Source organism: Hemitrygon akajei, chromosome 25 (assembly GCF_048418815.1).
Source record: "Hemitrygon akajei chromosome 25, sHemAka1.3, whole genome shotgun sequence".
Taxonomy (NCBI): domain Eukaryota; kingdom Metazoa; phylum Chordata; class Chondrichthyes; order Myliobatiformes; family Dasyatidae; genus Hemitrygon; species Hemitrygon akajei.
This window is the reverse complement of record NC_133148.1, coordinates 4,365,116-4,383,900: the sequence shown is the minus strand read 5'-3', so window position 1 is coordinate 4,383,900 and position 18,785 is coordinate 4,365,116. Positions and strand designations below refer to the sequence as shown.

The window sequence follows — 18,785 nt, the reverse complement described above, 5'->3', positions numbered from 1 at the left end:
GAGGGAGGCTGACTGACCGGCCTCCCTCGTCACCTCCCCTCCATCCCCGTGGACTTCTCCGGGAATCGAAGGCAAATCAGCAGACTGGGGACCAGACCCTCCCAAACCCCAGTCAACAATCCGAGGGAGATGAGGAGGGAGGAAATCGGCAGAGGTGCCCTCACAGACGACCAGACCCTCTCTCCTCACCTCGCCGGACAAACCACAGCAGCTGGACACGGAACGTTGGCAGTGGTAGCTCACTGAGGACCAGATTCTGCCTCCACAGCGGGACACTCCGGGGAACCGGAGACAAAGGACATTGGAGAGAGACACTCTTGTCCGGGATCGGATCACTCCTTCCTGCCTTTGTCATCTCCCAAATCCCAGCAATCGGGAGAAGAGCGAAGCCGACAGAGACCAAACCCCCTCCTTGCCTCCTCACTCCACCGAACAGCCACGGAGGTAGGCAGACTCCCTCACTCCCTCCTCAACTCCAGTGGACAATCTGGGGAATCGGGAGCCAAGGAACTGGGAAAGGACCGGAGCCCCTTGTTCCTCACCCATTTCCAGCAGGCGGAGGAAGCAAAACCAGCAGATAATGGCATCAGTGAGCTTGTCCTCCTTCACGTCCTCTGCTTTCCCCCAATCCTCCGCCCTCCCTCACCATGCCGAGGTTGAGGTATGTTTGGGGCCGACGAGGGCCGTTTGACGGCTTGGGGCTGGTACTGTCTGGAGTTCAGAAGAACGAGGGGGATCTTAGCGGAATCTACTGAGTATTGAGAGGACTAGGTAGAGTGGGCATGGGGGGGTATTTCTGGTAGGGGGAGGAGTCTAGGACCAGGGGGCACAGACTCTGAATACAGGGATGAGGAGGGGATTTCTTTACCAGAGGGTGGTGAATCTGAGAAGTTAATTGGCCATGGAGGGCTGATCGTTGGGTATATTTCAAGGGGGAGTTGGCAGGTTCGTGATTAGTCAGGGAGTCGGCGGGGAATGTGGCTGGGATGGAAATGAATCGGCCATGATGAAATGGCACAGCAGACTCGATGGGCTGAATGGCCTAATTCTGTCCCTGTGTCCCGTAGATTGAGGAGTGAATTGAGACCCATCACCCCTTGCTCCATGGATCAAATCTACCCCCCCCCACCCCCAATCCTCCCGGAACTCCTGGATCTCCCTCGACCCTGAATGGAGGGAGGGGTACTGGAGCAATGAGTTTCAAAAGCTGCAGGGGAGGGGGCAGCAGCCCTGACTTACCCCCCTCTGCCCCTCAACCCTGTCCCCAGGGTGTATTGTAGCTCCTCCTGCGGACAGCAGGGAAATTCCATTCACAGCGGCCATCGACTGCTGGTTTTGACTTCCCACCCCTGCCCCCAAACGCTGGATTAACCAGGGAGAGCGTGCAGACTCCGCACAGACAGAGAGCAGCGGGGGTGGGGATTAAACCCGGGTCTCTGGGGCGGTCGGGCAGCTGCTCTAACCACGGGGCCACGGGGGCTGGGTGAGAGGGTCAGCATGCGGGTGGAGGGACGACGGGAGAGCCAGGCATTTTATTGAGGTGGGGGAGAGGGAGTAGCGAGGCGAACGGAGGGGGGGCCGAGGCCCAAGCCCAGGGATGATGTTGGAGAGAGCAGGTGGGTGTGAGGGGGGAGAGTATGGACAGGGAGGCAATTAGCCACCCAGACAACACCATACAGTACGGCCCAAACTCCCTCAACCTCAAAACCACTCCCTGTTCGATGTTTCCGGAGTGGATTCACTCTGCACACAAAGGATGGATTTTCTGCGTGACGTAAATGTTGTGCTGTCAATAGGAGTGAGATTGGGATCATCCACAGGCATTCTCCCCCCTCTGCAAATATCCCAACAAAACTCCCCTCTCCCCTCCTCCCCCTCTCCCCTCCTCCCCCTCTCCCCTCCCTCCCCCTCTCCCCTCCTCCCCCTCTCCCCTCCTCCCCTCCTCCCCCCTCTCCCCTCCTCCCCCTCTCCCCTCCTCCCCCTCTGCAAATATCCCAACAAAACTCCCCTCTCCCCTCCTCCCCCTCTCCCCTCTCCCCCTCTGCAAATATCCCAACAAAACTCCCCTCCTCCCCTCCCCCTCTGCAAATATCCCAACAAAACTCCCCCTCTCCCCTCTCCCCCTCTGCAAATATCCAACAAAACTCCCCTCTCCCCTCTCCCCCTCCTCCCCCTCTCCCCCTCTGCAAATATCCCAACAAAACTCCCCTCTCCCCTCCTCCCCCTCTCCCTCTCCCCTCTGCAAATATCCCAACAAAACTCCCCTCTCCCCTCCTCCCCTCCCCCTCCTCTGCAAATATCCCAACAAAACTCCCCTCTCCCCTCCCCCTCTGCAAATATCCCAACAAAACTCCCCTCTCCCCTCTCCCCCTCTGCAAATATCCCAACAAAACTCCCCTCTCCCCTCCTCCCCCTCTCCCTCTCCCCCTCTGCAAATATCCCAACAAAACTCCCCTCTCCCCTCCTCCCCTCCCCCTCCTCTGCAAATATCCCAACAAAACTCCCCTCCTCCCCTCCCCCTCTGCAAATATCCCAACAAAACTCCCCTCTCCCCTCTCCCCCTCTGCAAATATCCCAACAAAACTCCCCTCTCCCCTCTCCCCTCCTCCCCTCCCCCTCCTCTGCAAATATCCCAACAAAACTCCCCTCTCCCCTCCCCCTCTGCAAATATCCCAACAAAACTCCCCTCTCCCCCTCTGCAAATATCCAACAAAACTCCCCTCTCCCCTCCCCCTCTGCAAATATCCAACAAAACTCCCCTCTCCCCCTCTGCAAATATCCCAACAAAACTCCCCTCTCCCCTCCTCCCCCTCTCCCCCTCTGCAAATATCCCAACAAAACTCCCCTCCTCCCCCTCTCCCCTCCTGCAAATATCCAACAAAACTCCCCTCTCCCCTCCTCCCCTCCCCCTCCTCTGCAAATATCCCAACAAAACTCCCCTCTCCCCTCCCCCTCTGCAAATATCCCAACAAAACTCCCCTCTCCCCTCCCCCTCTGCAAATATCCCAACAAAACTCCCCTCCCCCCTCCTCCCCCTCTCACCTCCTCCCCTTCCCCTCTCCCCTCCTCCCCTCACCTCTCTCCACCCCCTCACCCCCCTCTTCCGTCTCCCCAACGATGGGCCTGATGTAGTCGAGGAAGTGCCAAAGTCAGCCATCGTAAAGCCCCAGTCCCCACCACCGTACATCGGAGGCACTCCCAGCTCGCTGGGCTCTCTCGGGGGCTGGGTAGTGGTGCTTGGCAGAAACATTCACCCCGGCGTTAAAGAGAAATATATTCTGCAGATCTCGGGACTTAAACAGAGCTTCTGTTTTTAATTATCAAGAGATGTTTTATAGATAAACCATGTATGGTAAAAAATAAAACTTTCGGGAAAGGAGCTTTCCGATGAGTGAGTGCATGTTGAGCCTCGGAGAAAGATCGACTGGGGCTTTGATTCCAAAGGATCCCAGTATGCCTGCTGTGAGGTGGTCAGCCATTTTGTCAGCAGAAGACATTGGGTGCTCCCAGATGGTTATTTTGTGGCTTGCTCACAGGCGCCATTTTGGAAGCTGGCCGTGCTGTGGCAGCCATCTTGTTGGTCACTTTGAGATGGGGGATTCTTTGCTGCGCGGAGATGGTGTGCTGTTCATTCTGAGAAGAGTGGGCAGGTTTGTGACTGTTCCAACATAGAGCTGGCTGTACTCGGGTGGGTGGAGGTTTGGTTGGCAACCATTAGGATGCCACAGCGATGGTGTGGCCATTTTGTTGGCCCCTCTGGGGCTGTCGGCCATTTTGTTGGGCCCCCCTGGGGCAGTCAACCATTTAGTTGGCTCCCTCTGCAAGCAGCCAGCACCACTGCCCTCACAGTGGCAGCAGCTCCTGCTGTGTATTGTGTCTGCATGAAGGAGCATGAGTTAGAAGATCTGAGACATTTCACTGGGTTCCTTCCTTTCAGAGTTTCCCTGCAGGCCTGGCTCCGGGGACAAGATGGCCTCCCTTCCAAGGATCTGGCCACAGGACAACCCCCAGCCCCCGCTCCAGCTTTTTTGAGCTGACAAGGACGAGCTGGGGCCTGGTGGGTAACTCTGGGCCAACCATGGCCTTGTCTGGACAGAAACCTCAATGAGGAAGGATCTAGCTCCCAAAAAACAATGCTGGTCACCGGTCGCCGTGGCAACCCAGTTTGTTGACAACAACAACAACACCTGGCACTGGTTCAGGAATCATAAAGGCCAAATCTGATGAAAGGAACACAGATACGTCCAAACCACAGCCAAAACATCAGGTTGTCATGGTTACAGACAATGGGAAACACAAGTCAGCAAGTTCAGGGAAACAGGACTCAGAACATAGAACAGAACAGGAACAGGCCCTTTGGACTCAATGTGCTGAACAGCTTAAAAAAAGCCAAAAACTAATCCCTCCTGCACACACTGTGCCCATATCCCTCCATCTCCCTTACATCCACGTGTCTATCTCTTAAAAGCCTTCACCACCATGCCAGGTATTCACTGAGCTTACGTTTCACCTCCTGCTCGAACCTACCCCCCTCACCTTCAATGCATGTCCTCTTGGTATTAGACATTCCAACCCCGGGGAAACAGATGCTCTCTGTCCACTCTATCTATGCCTCTCGTAATCTTGTAAACCTCCATCAGATCTCCCCCCCCAGCCTCCGGCCTCCAGGGAAAACAACCCAGGTTTATCCAGCCTCTCCTGATAGCACGTGCCCGCTAAACCGGGCAGCACCCTGGTAAACCTCTTCGGCACCCTCTTCCCGTAGTGGGGCGACCAGAACAGTATGCAATACTCCAGATGTGGCCTAACCACAGTGTTATAAAGTCGCATCATAACTTCCTGACTTTTGAACTCAGTGCTTGGACTAATAAAAGCAAGCATTCCATTACCCTTAAGCACCTTATCGACCTGCGTAGCTGCTTTCAAGGAGCTGTGAACTTGGACCTCAAAATCTCTCTGCTCAGCAACACTGTTAAAGGTCTTGTATGTTAAGTGTACTGTCTCCTCGCATTTGCCCCACTAAGGTGCAACACCTCACATTTATCTGGGTTAAACTGCATCTGCCTTTTTCTCTGCCCCTATCGGCAGCTGAACTATATCGTGCAGATTTCTGCGCTAGCCACAACTCCACCAATCTTGGTATCATCGCAAACTTGCTCATCCACCCGTCTTCATTTTCATCCAGGTTGTTTATATACCCCTCAAGCTGCAGAACGCCACTAATCACAGACCTCCAGCTCGAATAATCCCTTCGACCACGACCATGCGCGAGCCAGTCCTGGATATAAACAACCAATTTGCTCTGCATCCCACGCGTCTTAATCTTCTGGATTTGCCTCTCGTTTTGTCAAACGCCTCCCCGGAATCCATTTAGACAACATGCACTGCCCTCCCCTCGTCGATCTCTCTCGTCACCCTGTCAAAAAACTTAAGCCAAATTGGTGAGACAGGGCCTGCCTGCTGGCTCTCCCTAATGAGACCACGGGTTCCCTATCCCTAATAATTCTCTCCAGCAGTTTCCCTACAACTGACGTGAGACTTACACTCAGCACTGGTCGCCTAGTTGTCCTGTCCTTTTCCCTGGTAAATACTGAAGCAAAAAACTCATTAATTATCTCACACATTCTCTGATTCAAAGCAAATGTCTCTCCCCCCACCCCCCTTATCCTTGCGTGGTCCCACCCTCTCCCTAGTTGCCCTCTTGCTCTGATGTAGGTGTAAATGGGAGGAGCCGATGACCCACGGGACATAATTTTCTCTGGGTTACACAGACCAGAAGGGAGTGGCAGATCCCCACCCTCACAGGCTGTGGATGAGACAGGCTGGCTCCGATTCCCTTCCCCTGGGCACAAAGTGGAGACCGAGCCAAGCACGATCTGCATGAAGTTCGGCACGCCTCCAGTCGCCTCTGTGGGCAAAAGGAATCATCGCGTTTCTCCATCGGGACATGAAATGCCCCGATTTCCTCCCCTTCCCCATAGATGGTGCCCGGCCCACCGGGTTCCCTCAGCGGCTAGCTTGTTGCTGCAGATTCCAGAATGACCGGGGGGGGTCAGACATTCATCACTGTGCAGCAGTGTAAGGGCACATACCCGGCGCTAGGGTGCCTCAGACTTCTCCACAGTCCTGCAGTGATTTTGTGTACTGCTGCCCGTGGGTGTGACATTATCGAGTGATGATAAACCTGATTCTGATCTGGGTCTCTCTTGAGGAGCTGAGAGCGGGGAGGGGGGCACAGAGAGGGGAATCATGGGGGCACAGAGAGGGGAATCATGGGGGCACAGAGAGGGTAATCATGGGGGCACAGAGAGAGGAATCATGGGGGTACAGAGAGGGGAATCATGGGGGACACAGAGAGGGGAATCATGGGGACACAGAGAGAGGAATCATGGGGGCACAGAGAGAGGAATCATGGGGGCACAGAGAGGGGAATCATGGGGGCACAGAGAGGGGAATCATGGGGACACAGAGAGGGGAATCATGGGGACACAGAGAGGGTAATCATGGGGGCACAGAGAGAGGAATCATGGGGGCACAGAGAGGGGAATCATGGGGACACAGAGAGGGGAATCATGGGGGCACAGAGAGGGGAATCATGGGGACACAGAGAGGGTAATCATGGGGGCACAGAGAGGGGAATCATGGGGGCACAGAGAGGGGAATCATGGGGACACAGAGAGGGGAATCATGGGGGCACAGAGAGGGGAATCATGGGGACACAGGAGGGTAATCATGGGGGCACAGAGAGGGGAATCATGGGGGCACAGAGAGGGGAATCATGGGGACACAGAGAGGGTAATCATGGGGGCACAGAGAGGTGAATCATGGGGCACAGAGAGGTGAATCATGGGGACACAGAGAGGGGAATCATGGGGGAGGGAGCGGGGAATCATGGGGGCACAGAGAGGGGAATCATGGGGGCACAGAGAGGTGAATCATGGGGCACAGAGAGGTGAATCATGGGGACACAGAGAGGGGAATCATGGGGGAGGGAGCAGGGAATCATGGGGGAGGGAGCGGGGAATCATGGGGGCACAGAGAGGGAAATCATGGGGGCACAGAGAGGGTAATCATGGGGACACAGAGAGGGGAATCATGGGGGCACAGAGAGGTGAATCATGGGAAACAGAGAGGTGAATCATGGGGGCACAGAGAGGGTAATCATGGGGCACAGAGAGGTGAATCATGGGGACACAGAGAGGGGAATCATGGGGGAGGGAGCGGGGAATCATGGGGAGGGAGAGGGGAATCATGGGGGCACAGAGAGGGGAATCATGGGGAGGGGAGCGGGGAATCATGGGGGCACAGAGAGGGGAATCATGGGGGCACAGAGAGGGGAATCATGGGGGAGGGAGCGGGGAATCATGGGGGCACAGAGAGGGGAATCATGGGGGCACAGAGAGGGGAATCATGGGGGAGGGAGCGGGGAATCATGGGGGCACAGAGAGGGGAATCATGGGGGAGGGAGCAGGGAATCATGGGAGCACAGAGAGGGTAATCATGGGGACACAGAGAGGGGAATCATGGGGACACAGAGAGGGTAATCATGGGGACACAGAGAGGGGAATCATGGGGGAGGGAGCGGGAAGCACCAGAGAGACATTCTCTATTGATCGATAAGCCAATTGTTTGGGATTAAATGACCTTGCCTGGAGTCTCAGGTCTGGGTGAGTCTGTACCTGCGCTGTCCCCCCGCCCCGGCACTTCTCTGCACCTGTCCCACCCCCCCCGCGGTGCTCCACCCTTACCACTCCCAACATTCTCGCCGGATTTACACACTCGCCCTCGGCTCCACGTTGACAAGACCGATCTCTTAGGCACCCTACCTCGATGTATGTGCCTGAGATCTTTGCCCAACACCGTGTCTGGAACCATTCGTCGGTTACACCGACAGCCAGCGCTGCCCGAGGATGTGCAGGTGTTGTCGAGCCTTCCGGCGCCCCCCTCGCTCAGCGGAGCGACCCCCTCCCACCCACACAGACAGCGACCAACTCCTGTGGACCCCCCCCCCCCAGATCTGTAAGCAGAGACCGTTCCTTTCTGGTTCTGAACCACCTTAAGGCAGCTCTCCTCCCTGGGAGTCCCAGGACCAGAGCCCTTCTCCGCCCGTCCCGCCCCCACACCTGGCGACGGTGATGCCCCGACTCCCTATCCCACCCCGGGCCTGCGTCCCGTGTGAAGCACTGGGGATTCTGCAGGTGAGCGAGACGCACAAAAGGCTGGAGGAACACGGTGGGCCGGGCAGTACCTATGGTGGGGGATGAGCAGTCAATGTTATTGGCCAAGACCCTTCAGCGGGGCTGGAGTGGTAAGGGCAGCAAACGGAATTAAAGTGTCGGGGAGGAGGAGACACCAGGCGATAGATGAAAGCAGGTGGGAGACGAAGGGGTAAAAGTGGGCATGCAGTGGGAAACTCAGAGGGGATGGGTGGGGAGGCCGAAGGCCTGATGAGGGAATCTGGTGAGAGAGGACGATCGATACACAATGCTCCTCCAATTCTATAGTCTAGTTTGGTAATTTAACCCGGTGGCATGAACCCAGATTTCTCTAACTCTTGCAATCTATCTCAGAGCCTCCTAAATGCTCCCTCAGTAGCAGGCTGTGCCGCAAACCCTGGCAGCATGTCCCGGCTCTCACCAGTCTCCATGGAAACCAGGCCTACCCCTGGCATCTGCTCTAAACCTTTGTCCAGTCACCATTAAAGAACGGTGAGACCTTTTCCCGGTTCTAGGTACACAAAGGCAAAGGCCAACGTTGCTCATCCTTTGGTCAATGCTGAAGGCTCGTAGAACGTACACCACTACGGCACAGTAACAGGCCCTTCGGCCCACGATGCAGCATGGCCTGCGCGGGGCGACGTGGCATCGGAGCGGAGCTTTGCGGGGTACCGACGGCCCGGGTTCAATTCCCGCCGTGGCCTGGGAGGAGTCTGTACGTTCTCTCCCCGTGACCGCGTGGGTTTCCTCCGGGTGCTCCGGTTTCCTCCCACGGTCCAAACACGTACGGTCGGTAGGTTAATTGTTCTTTGTAAATTGTCCTGGGGTTAGGTTAGAACGAAATCGGGAGTTGCTGGCGATGCAAAGGATCTCAAAGGTTTGTGTATCTCAATCAATAAAAGCATAGATAAATAGATATATAGATAAAGAAATAAATGGATGAATGAACTTACAAATAAATGTACTCCAGGATCAATCTAACCCTATCCTCCCACACAGCTCCAACTTTATGACATCCATGTGCCTGTCTAAGAGTACATCATCCCTAAACCCTCTACACCCTTCCTATAATGAGGCAACCCGAACTTCGAGTGTGGCCTAACCGGTTTTATAGAGCTGCATCATTACCTCACGGCTCTGGATCTCAGTCCTCCAATTAACAAAGGCCAACACACCTGACCCGTGTGCAGCTGCTTCGAGCGGTCGATGGACGTGGGTCCCAGATCCCTCCTCCAGAATCCTGACGCTGACTGACCTTGTAATCTTTCTTCAAAACAAATCTTCCAAAGTGAAACTCTTCACAGTTCTTCAGATTGAACTCCATCTGCCTGGAGTATTGTGTGCAGTTTTGGTCTCCAAATTTGAGGAAGGACATTCTTGCTATTGAGGGAGTGCAGCGTAGGTTCACAAGGTTAATTCCCGGAATGGCGGGACTGTCATATGTTGAAAGATTGGAGCGACTGGGCTTGTATACACTGGAATTTAGAAGGATGAGAGGGGATCTGATTGAAACATATAAGATTATTAAGGGATTGGACACGCTGGAGGCAGGAAGCGTGTTCCTGCTGATGGGTGAGTCCAGAACTAGAGGCCACAGTTTAAGAATAAGGGGTAAGCCATTTAGAACAGAGATGCGGAAAAACTTTTTCACCCAGAGAGTGGTGGATATGTGGAATGCTCTGCCCCAGAAGGCAGTGGAGGCCAATTCTCTGGATGCATTCAAGAGAGAGTTAGATAGAGCTCTTATAGATAGCGGGGTCAAGGGATATGGGGAGAGGGCAGGAACGGGGTACTGATTGTGGATGATCAGCCATGATCACAGTGAATGGCGGTGCTGGCTCGAAGGGCCGAATGGCCTACTCCTGCACCTACTGTCTATTGTCTATTGCCACTTCTTGGGCAATTCTACGTCCCATCAGTGTCCCGTGCTAACCTTTGACAACCTTCTGCACCAGAGTCATAGAAAATTACAGCCCTTCAGCCCATCTTGTCTATGCCGAGCCATTTAAACTGCCTACTCCCATCGATCTACACCGGGACCATAACCCTCCTCGGCCCTACCATCCATGCACCTGTCCTGTCCAAACTTCTCTTAAACCTTGAAATCGAGTTTTTCCATGCACCCATTTACACTGGCAGCTCGTTCCACACTCTCACAACCCTCTGAATGAAGAAGTTTCCCTTCATGTTCCCCTTAAACTTTTCACCTTTCACCCATGACCTCTGGGTTGTCATTCCACCCAACCCCAGTGGAAAAAGCCTGCTTGCGCCTATCCTATCAATGCCCCTCATAATTTTGTGTACCTCTCAATTTCCACATTCCAACAAATGAAGTCCCAACCTGTTCCATCTTTCCATGTTACTCAGATCCACAAGCGCCTAACCTTCTGTGGTCTTCCTTACCCACCTCTCTGGTTCCTCGCCCAAGCCTTCTTAAAAAATTTCAAAAAGCAGGGGTCCCAGAGCAGATCTCTGCGGAACGATTCGGTGAGCTCCAGGCAGAATGCGCTCCAGCTAGAACCACCCTCTGCTTTCTGTGGGTGAGCCAGTTCCCTATCCACACAGCCAAGTTTCCTTGGATAGCACGTCTCCTGATCGTGCCATGAGAAACCTTGTTAAACATGTCAGTAAAATCCATATTCACCACTCAATCAAATCAACATCACCTCCTCAGAAAATTCACTCTTCCCTTCCGAACGCCATGCTGACTATCCCTTATAAGAACATGCTTCTCCAATGCTCGTAAACCCTGCCCCTATGAACCCTCTTCGATAGTTTGCAGGGGTCACTATAATTTCTATACCACTCACTAATTTCTCACCACTCACTATAATTTCCAGCATTTCTACCTTCTTTGAAGAAAGGCTGGCTGGTGGCGCAGTGGTATCAGCGCCGGACTTCGGAGCGAAGGCTTCCTGAGTTCGAATCCAGCCGGCTCCCTTGCATGTGCTGGGAGCCTTTCCATCCGCGCTGGGAGCCTTTCCATTCCATCTGCGCTGGGAGCCTTTCCATTCCATCCGCGCTGGGAGCCTTTCCATTCCATCCGCGCTGGGAGCCTTTCCATTCCATCCGCGCTGGGAGCCTTTCCATTCCATCCGCGCTAGGAGCCTTTCCATTCCATCCGCGCTGGGAGCCTGTCCATTCCATTCGCGCTGGGAGCCTTTCCATTCGCGCTGGGAGCCTTTCCATTCCATCCGCGCTGGGAGCCTTTCCATCCGCGCTGGGAGCCTTTCCATTCCATCCACGCTGGGAGCCTTTCCATCCGCGCTGGGAGCCTTTCCATCCGCGCTGGGAGCCTTTCCATCCACGCTGGGTTGAGCGTCGAGCTCGCAACTTGACCTCGTAAAAACAAGAAAGCCTGCAAAGTCACGACGGCATCCCGATGACTCCACTCAGCGTTAAGGGCTCTTTGAAGGGCTCTTCCATTCTTTGAAGAATGGAACAACATTTTCCAACCTCCTGGTACCTGCTGCAGCCAGGTAGGATGTAGCTTCTGTAAGGCCTGCGGTAAATCTCACCCAGCCCCAGGGACTTATCTACCCCAATGTTTTTCAGAAGCTCCAACACTACCTCTTAATTAACCCTGACAATATCAGGAAGTGAACTGGGAATTGGCCGGAAAGCCAGTCGTCCCAGAGTTGACAGATTCTCCTTTGTGAGCAGAATAGGCCTTTATTACAGTTGGGAGCTTGGTGGTTGCTGTTGCCGACAGCAGGGCAGACGTTCTCCTTGAGCCTGGTGCCTTCTGCCTGGTGGGAGAGAGATGAGGGAGTGTGTGGGGTGGGAGGGGGTCTTTGATTATGTTGACTGTTTGACCGAGGCAGACAGAGTCCTCACAGGGGACGTGCTGAGCCAGGTCCAAAACTTGCTGCCGTTCCTTGCCAAGCCAGACTGCATCCAAACAGAATGATTTCCATGGTGCACCAACATAAATTGGCAGGGATATGCCGGGCTTCTTTAGCCTCCTCGGGAAGGAGAGGTGTTGACGAGTTTTTGGCCCTGCATCTAGCTGGTTGGATGAGCGCAGGCTGCTGGTGTGGGATTGAAAATTGAAGCTCTCCGCCCGCTGGATTTCAGTGCCATCGAAGCAGACGGGAGCGAGAGCACCAACCCCATCACTGACGTCAATAACTAATTCTTCTGTTCGGCTGGCATCGAGAGGAAGGCTGTTGTCACCAAGAACCCTGTCTCCTTCCTGTACACCGACTCATCCTTATTTGAGATGCGGCCCCCTGCGACGGTGTCACCTGTAAACTTCTAGATGTAGTTTGAGCAGAGTCTCCGTTCCTCTTTGGTCCACACAGCCAGCACCCTCTGCCCCTCAGTTCCCCCATCAATCTTCCCTCTCCCACTTTAACCCTGTGCACTCTAGTTTTAGACCCCCCCGCTCTGGGGAAAGACTGTGACAATCCACCTTAAATACATGAAGTCATAAACTTCTGTAAGTCCACCAGAGGTTCTTACATCAGTGGTGGGCAGGCCGCTGGAGATAAAGGATTTGGAGAAGCTTAGGCTGATTAGGGGCAGTCAGCACGGCTCTGTGAGTGGCAGGTCACGCTCACAAGCCTGACTGAATTCTCCAGTGAAGTGACCAATCAGATCGATGAAGGTAGAGCGGTGGACGTGGTGTTGACAGGGCTCCCCGTGGTTCAGAAAGCCGCGAGCCATGGGATCCAGGGGACGGCCGCTTGGATTCAGAACCAGCTTGTCCACGGAAGGCAGAAGGTGAAGCGCATTCTGCCTGGAGATGGGCAAACCTCTAATGTTCTGCAAGGATCAGCTGTGGAACCCCCTGCTCTGGGCAGAAGAAGTGGAAGGGTGGCTTAGCAAGTTTTACGGGGGTTGGTGGAGCTGTGTGTGTAGGTCACAACGGGGCATTGATAGGCTGGGCAGGGAAGTGGCAGCTGCAGTTCAATCTGGAAAAGTTTGAGACGAGTCGCTTTGGAAGGTCGGACTGGGAGGCAGGATACAGGGCTAATGGCAGGTTTCTTAGCGGGGTGGGGAGACTGGGACGCCCAGAGGAAACCCAGGTGGTCGCAGGGAGACGTTCAAACTCCTTCCAGACAGCGGCGGGAATTTAACCCCGCTGGTGCTGCAAAGCATTACGTTGCTGTGTCGCACCGTCCTACGGACAGTCAGTACCTTTCTTCCCAGATGGAGATCTTTGCTGCTTGGGATATGATGGCCTCATCCCGGGGTTAGCTCGGTGAAGTGTTTCTGAGCTGCCTCTGATGTAAAGAGACCAAAACTGTGCACGGTACTCCAGGTGTGTTTGGGCCAAGATGAGGCCACCCCCAGGGTGGAGGAGCAACACCTTAAATTTCAGCTGGGTGGCCTCCAACCCGATGGCATGGATATCGATTTCTCCTTCCAGTGAAAAGTATTTCCCCCCCCCCCCGCCTCTCCTCTTCCTCTATTCCCCCGTCTCACCTGCCCGTTATTTCCCCTGGGTCCCCTCCTCCTTCCCTTTCTGCGATGGTCCAGTCTCCTCTCCTGTCAGATTCCCTCTTCACCAGCCCTTGACCTTTCCCACCCACCTGTCTCCACCTATCTAGCTATCCTCCTCCCCTCCCCTCTGTTTTCTGGTGTCTTCCCCCTCCCTTTCCAGCCCTGAGGAAGGGCTGCGGCCCAGAACATTGACTGTTTATGCGTTTCCATGGATGCTGCCCTGACCTGCTGAGTTCCTCCAGCCTCGTGGCTCCCGTACCCTGCACCTCCCGTTTCTACCTCCTACCCAAAATCCTCAAACCTGCTTGTCCAGGTAGACCCTTCCTTTCAGCTTGTTCCTGCCCCACTGAACTCATATCTGCGTACCTCGACTCTGTTTTATCTCCCCTGGTTCAGTCCCTTCCGAGCTGCATCTGTGACACCTCACACGCTCTGGATCTTTTCAAGGATTTCAGGTTCCCTGGCCCCCATCATCTTATTTTTACCATGGATGTCCAGTCCCTATACACCTCCATCCCCCACCAGGAAGGTCTCAAAGCTCTCTGTTTCTTTCGGGACACCAGACCCAATCAGTTCCCCTCCACCACCGTTATCCTCCACCTAGTGGAACTGGTCCTCACTCTAAATAATTTCTCCTTTGGCTCCTCCCACTTCCTTCAACATAAAAGTGTAGCCTTGGGCACTCACACGGGTCCCAGCTGTTCCTGCCTGTTTGTCGGCTACGTGGAACAGTCTATGTTGCAAGCTTACACTGGTTAGCGTCCCGCACTTTCCCTACGCTACGTCGACAACTGCATTGGTGTTGAACTCATCGACTTCATGCACTTTGCCTCCAACTTCCACCCTGCCCTCAAATTCACCTGGTCCCTTTCCGACACCTCCCTTCCCCTTCCTCAACCTCACTGTCTCTGTCTCTGGAGACAACAATTTCCACCGGGATCTCAAATTCACCTGGTCCCTTTCTGACACCTCCCTCCCCTTTCTCTGTCTCTGGAGATAGACATCAGTGGATAAGCTATCATAAACCAACAGACTCTCACAGCTACCTTGACTATACGTCGTCCCACCCCGCTGCTTGTGAAAATGCCATCCCCTTCGCTAATTCCTCCGTCTCCACTGCACCCGCTCTCAGGATGAGGCTTTTCATTCTGGAACGAAGGAGATGTCCTCCTTTTTCAAAGAAATGGGCCTCTGTTGCTCCACCATCAATGCTGCCCTCAACCGCATCTCTTCCATTTCACGCACGTCTGCCCTCACCCCGCCCTCCCGCCACCCTACCAGGGATAGGGTTCCTCTTGTCCTCACCTCCCACCCTGCCTCTGTGTCTCGGAAACTTCGGCCACCTCCAACTGGATCCCACCAGCAAACACAACTTTCCCTCCCCCCCCCCACTTTCTGCTTTCCACAAGGATTGCTCCTTACACAACTCCCTGGTCCATTTGTCCCTCCCCACTGATCTCCCTCCTGCCACTTACCCTTGCAAACAGAACAAGTGCTACACCTGCCCCTACACCTCCTCCCTCACTACCATTCAGGACCCCAAACAGTCCTTGCATTCCATTTGGGTAGCCTCCAGACTGACGGCGTGAACATCGATTTCTCAAACTTCTAGTAATTCCTCCCCCCCCCCAACTTCACCACTTCCCATCCCCTTGTCCCTCTCTCATGTTATTTCCTTGCCCGCTCATCGCCTCCCCCACCCTACCCTCCCGCACTTCTTTCTTCTGTGGGCTCTTTCACCAACTTCCTCGTCCTTTGCTTCGTCCCTCCCCTCCAAGTTTCACTTATCACCTGGCGTTTTTCTCTCTCCCCTCCCCTCGCCTTTCAAATCTCCTCCTCAGCTTTTTTGTTCTCCAGTCCCGATGAAGAGTCTCGGCCCAAAACGACGACTGTACTTTTTTCCATAGATGCTGCCTGTCCTGCTGAGTTCCTCCAGCATTGTGAGTGTGAGTGACTGTGTGTGTGTGAGTGTGAGAGTGTGTGTGTGAGTGTGAGCGTGTGTGAGTGTGAGCATGTGTGAGTGTGAGTGAGAGTGTGTGTGAGAGTGTGAGAGTGTGTGTGAGTGTGTGAGTGTGAGAGTGTGTGTGAGTGTGTGAGTGTGAGAGTGTGTGTGAGTGTGAACGTGTGTGTGTGTGAGTGTGAGCGTGTGAGTGTGAGTGTTGCTTTGGATCTGCAGACTTTCTCATATTTCTGCTGGTAATAAATGTTCTCCTAAGTGAGGAGACCAAAGCTGTACATAGTACTCCAGGTGTATTTGAAACAAAAAATCGGGCTGCTGGAGGAATGGGGTGGGTTCGAGCAGCACCTCCGAGGGGAGGGGGAATAGTCGACACTTCGAACTGACACTCTGCAGTGGGAGAGTGGAGAAGGAATCAGAATCAAGTGTATTGACACCGACATCTGTTGTGATCTTTTAAGTTTCGTGGCAGCAGTGTAGTGCAAGACATTAAGGATTACCATAACCTAAAATAAATGAATTTGGGAAGAGGAATACTGAGGTCGTTCTCATGTGCTGGTTCAGAAACATGACGTGGAGCAGAGGAAGCTGAGGTGGGTTTTCCTCCTTCCTGGTGGTAGTAGTGAGAAAAGGGCATTTCCTGGATGGTGAGGGGTCTAATGACGGATGCTGCCTTCTCAAGACAGCACCTTTTGAAGATGTCCTCGGTGGGTAGTGCCCGTGTTGGAGTCTACCATCCTTTGCATCTCTGTTTGATCCTGCCCATTGCAGCCTCCATACCAGGCGGGATGCCCGTCTGTAGAAAGTAGCCAGTCTTTGGTGACCTACCAAGTACTCTCAGGCTCCTAACGGAGTTTACCGAGTGGAATTCAAAAGGGAGGTGTGAGATGGGGGCGGGTTGGTGATGGGTCGGCTGAGGAGGGGTGAATGATGACCGACAGGTGGAGGCAGATACGGGACGGGGGTGGGGGGGGGTTGTGGTGGGAGTTGGGAGGCAGCGGGAGGGTGTATCCCGGTGTGGGACGGGTGAGGTGGGAGATAGAAGGTGCAGGTCGACAAGCGTGGATACACGGGGTACTGGTGTTGTAAACAGATCGGCAACGGTGAGTCTAATGGGAATCGTTAGGAGGTGAGGGACAGGGAGGAGAGACTCAGTGGGTGGCGAGTGGATGGAACCGGGGTGGGGAAGGCTTTCAAAATGGGCAATGGGATAAGGGAAGGGGACTGGAAGGAGAGAGGAGGGGGAAACATAGAACATTAAGGCCCTTTGGCCCACAAGCTGTGCTGACCCTTTAACCCACTCTAACCCTACACAGCCGTCCACTTTTTCTATCATCCATCTGCCTATCTAAGAGGACCTTAAATACCCCTAATGTGTCTGCTTCTACCAACACCCCGTGCACCCAACATTCTCTGTGTATTCAAACTTTACCTCTGCCATCTGCCCTGCACTTTCCCCAATCACCTTAAAATGATGTCCCCTGGTGTTAGCCATTTCTGCTCTGGGGGAGAGAAGTGTTCTGCTGTCCACTCTGTCTATGGCCTTTATCATCCTGTGCACTTCTATCCAGCCGCCTCTCACCCTCCTTCACTCCGAGGAGAAAAGCCCTCGCTCGCTCGGTCTATCCTCTAGTCCAGGCAGTATCCTGGTAAGTCTCCTCCGCAGCCTCTCTAAAGCTCGCACATCCTCCCTGTAACGACGAGGTCATTGGGACCGGACGCAATATTCCAAGCGTGGTCTAACCAGGGAGTTTGTCGAGTTTCAGTGTTTCCCCGTGGCTCTTGAACTCAATCCCCCCCCCCCCCCCCGGCTCGTGAAGGCCTAGGCCTTCTTAACCACACTCTCAACCTGAAATTGTTTCAATGTTCGGTTTGTTTTCAGTCTCTACCAATTCGGTGTTTATTTCTTCCAGGCAGAAATAGGAGGTGTCGCAGACTCTGTAAAAGTGGCTGAGGGGGTGGGGTGTAGAGAGAGAGAGAGAGAGAGAGAGAGAACTCTCACCCAGAAAAATCATCACACAACAAAGAGGAGTCTTTCACTTTATTTTTAAATAAGCTTACATGTGAAATCTTACAGTCTTTGCACACTAAAGTTTACTTTTTTCACCCACCCAACTACCTATGGTGTCTGGGCGGTTCTGTGGCGACTGGGGGGGGGGGGGGCGGTGGTTGTTAACGTTAGAGCTCGTGAACAGTCCTGGCCCAGTGGGAAGGCCTCCATCTCGCTCCATCGGCCCAGGACTCCCTCCCACCCCCCATCCCGTTGGCAGTGGGCTATGAGCAAGGAAGACTTTGGGGGAGGGTGGGGTCTCTCATCAATCACCCAGGGGGGGCCTGAATGATGCGGGACAACTTTCAGAGCAACAAGGCGAGCTGCCCACTCACCAGATGCAGAGAGTCCCCCCGGGCATCGGCGGGGCATCACTGCAGAACCACACGGGGCGCTGCCACGGGCCAAAGCAATCAAATATTAAGGCACGTCCACTATCGGCGAGAAGGGAGAGTGGAGAGGCTGGGCTAAGACCACCTCGTGTGTGATATCTACAGGGGCCATTGACAAGACGCCTGCGAGAGGGTGCGGCCCCCATTCACGGGAGGAGAACCGCGATCGAGGTTACAGCCAGCGGGAGACGGAAGCGGTCGGCACTCCCTTTGTTCAGGCAGGCGGCTTCTGGGCCGCGAGGCGAGAGGTCGGAGTCTTTCTCTTGGGGTAGAAGCGTCATAATACCAGAGGGATCAGGTTGAAACGTGAGGCAGGGGTGGGGAGCATCCCGGGGCAAGATCTCGTTTGCACAGTGGAGCGGAGAGGCTGGCGATGTTTGCAGACGGGGAATGCAGGGACCAGGGCCAGTCTGCTGGGGGGAGGTCAGTGGATCTGTGTAGGGGGCCACATTTCAGGTGGAGACCCTGGGAACGGAGGAGAGGGGGTTTACTTTCAACTGGGCCTGTCACGTGCTGGAGACGGTCGGGAAACGAGGCGGCGGGAGCAGTGAGAAGGCAAAGCTGGGTTGTAGGTAGCGGGGAGCCGAGTGAGCGAGAGAGAATGCTGAAACTGGGGATTATTCATCTGATCAACAGGGACGTAAGTGGCAAAGGAGAGGTGGGACAGAGCAAACCCGAACGATAGGAGAATTCCCAGAGAGTGGTGGCCGCAGCTGGACATA

The 18,785-nt window shown here is 54.4% G+C and overlaps 1 protein-coding gene across 2 annotated transcripts in view; it reads left to right on the top strand.

Moving 5' to 3' along the window:
* The window catches only part of LOC140716338 (pleckstrin homology domain-containing family G member 4B-like), a 203,324-nt gene extending 201,428 nt beyond the window's left edge, over positions 1–1,896 (top strand). For both annotated transcript variants that reach the window (XM_073028975.1, XM_073028974.1), the window contains exon 11: positions 1–1,896. This exon is cut by the window's left edge and continues 163 nt beyond it. The gene's annotated coding sequence lies outside the window, so the exon portion shown is untranslated.
* The last annotated feature ends 16,889 nt before the right edge of the window (positions 1,897–18,785 follow it).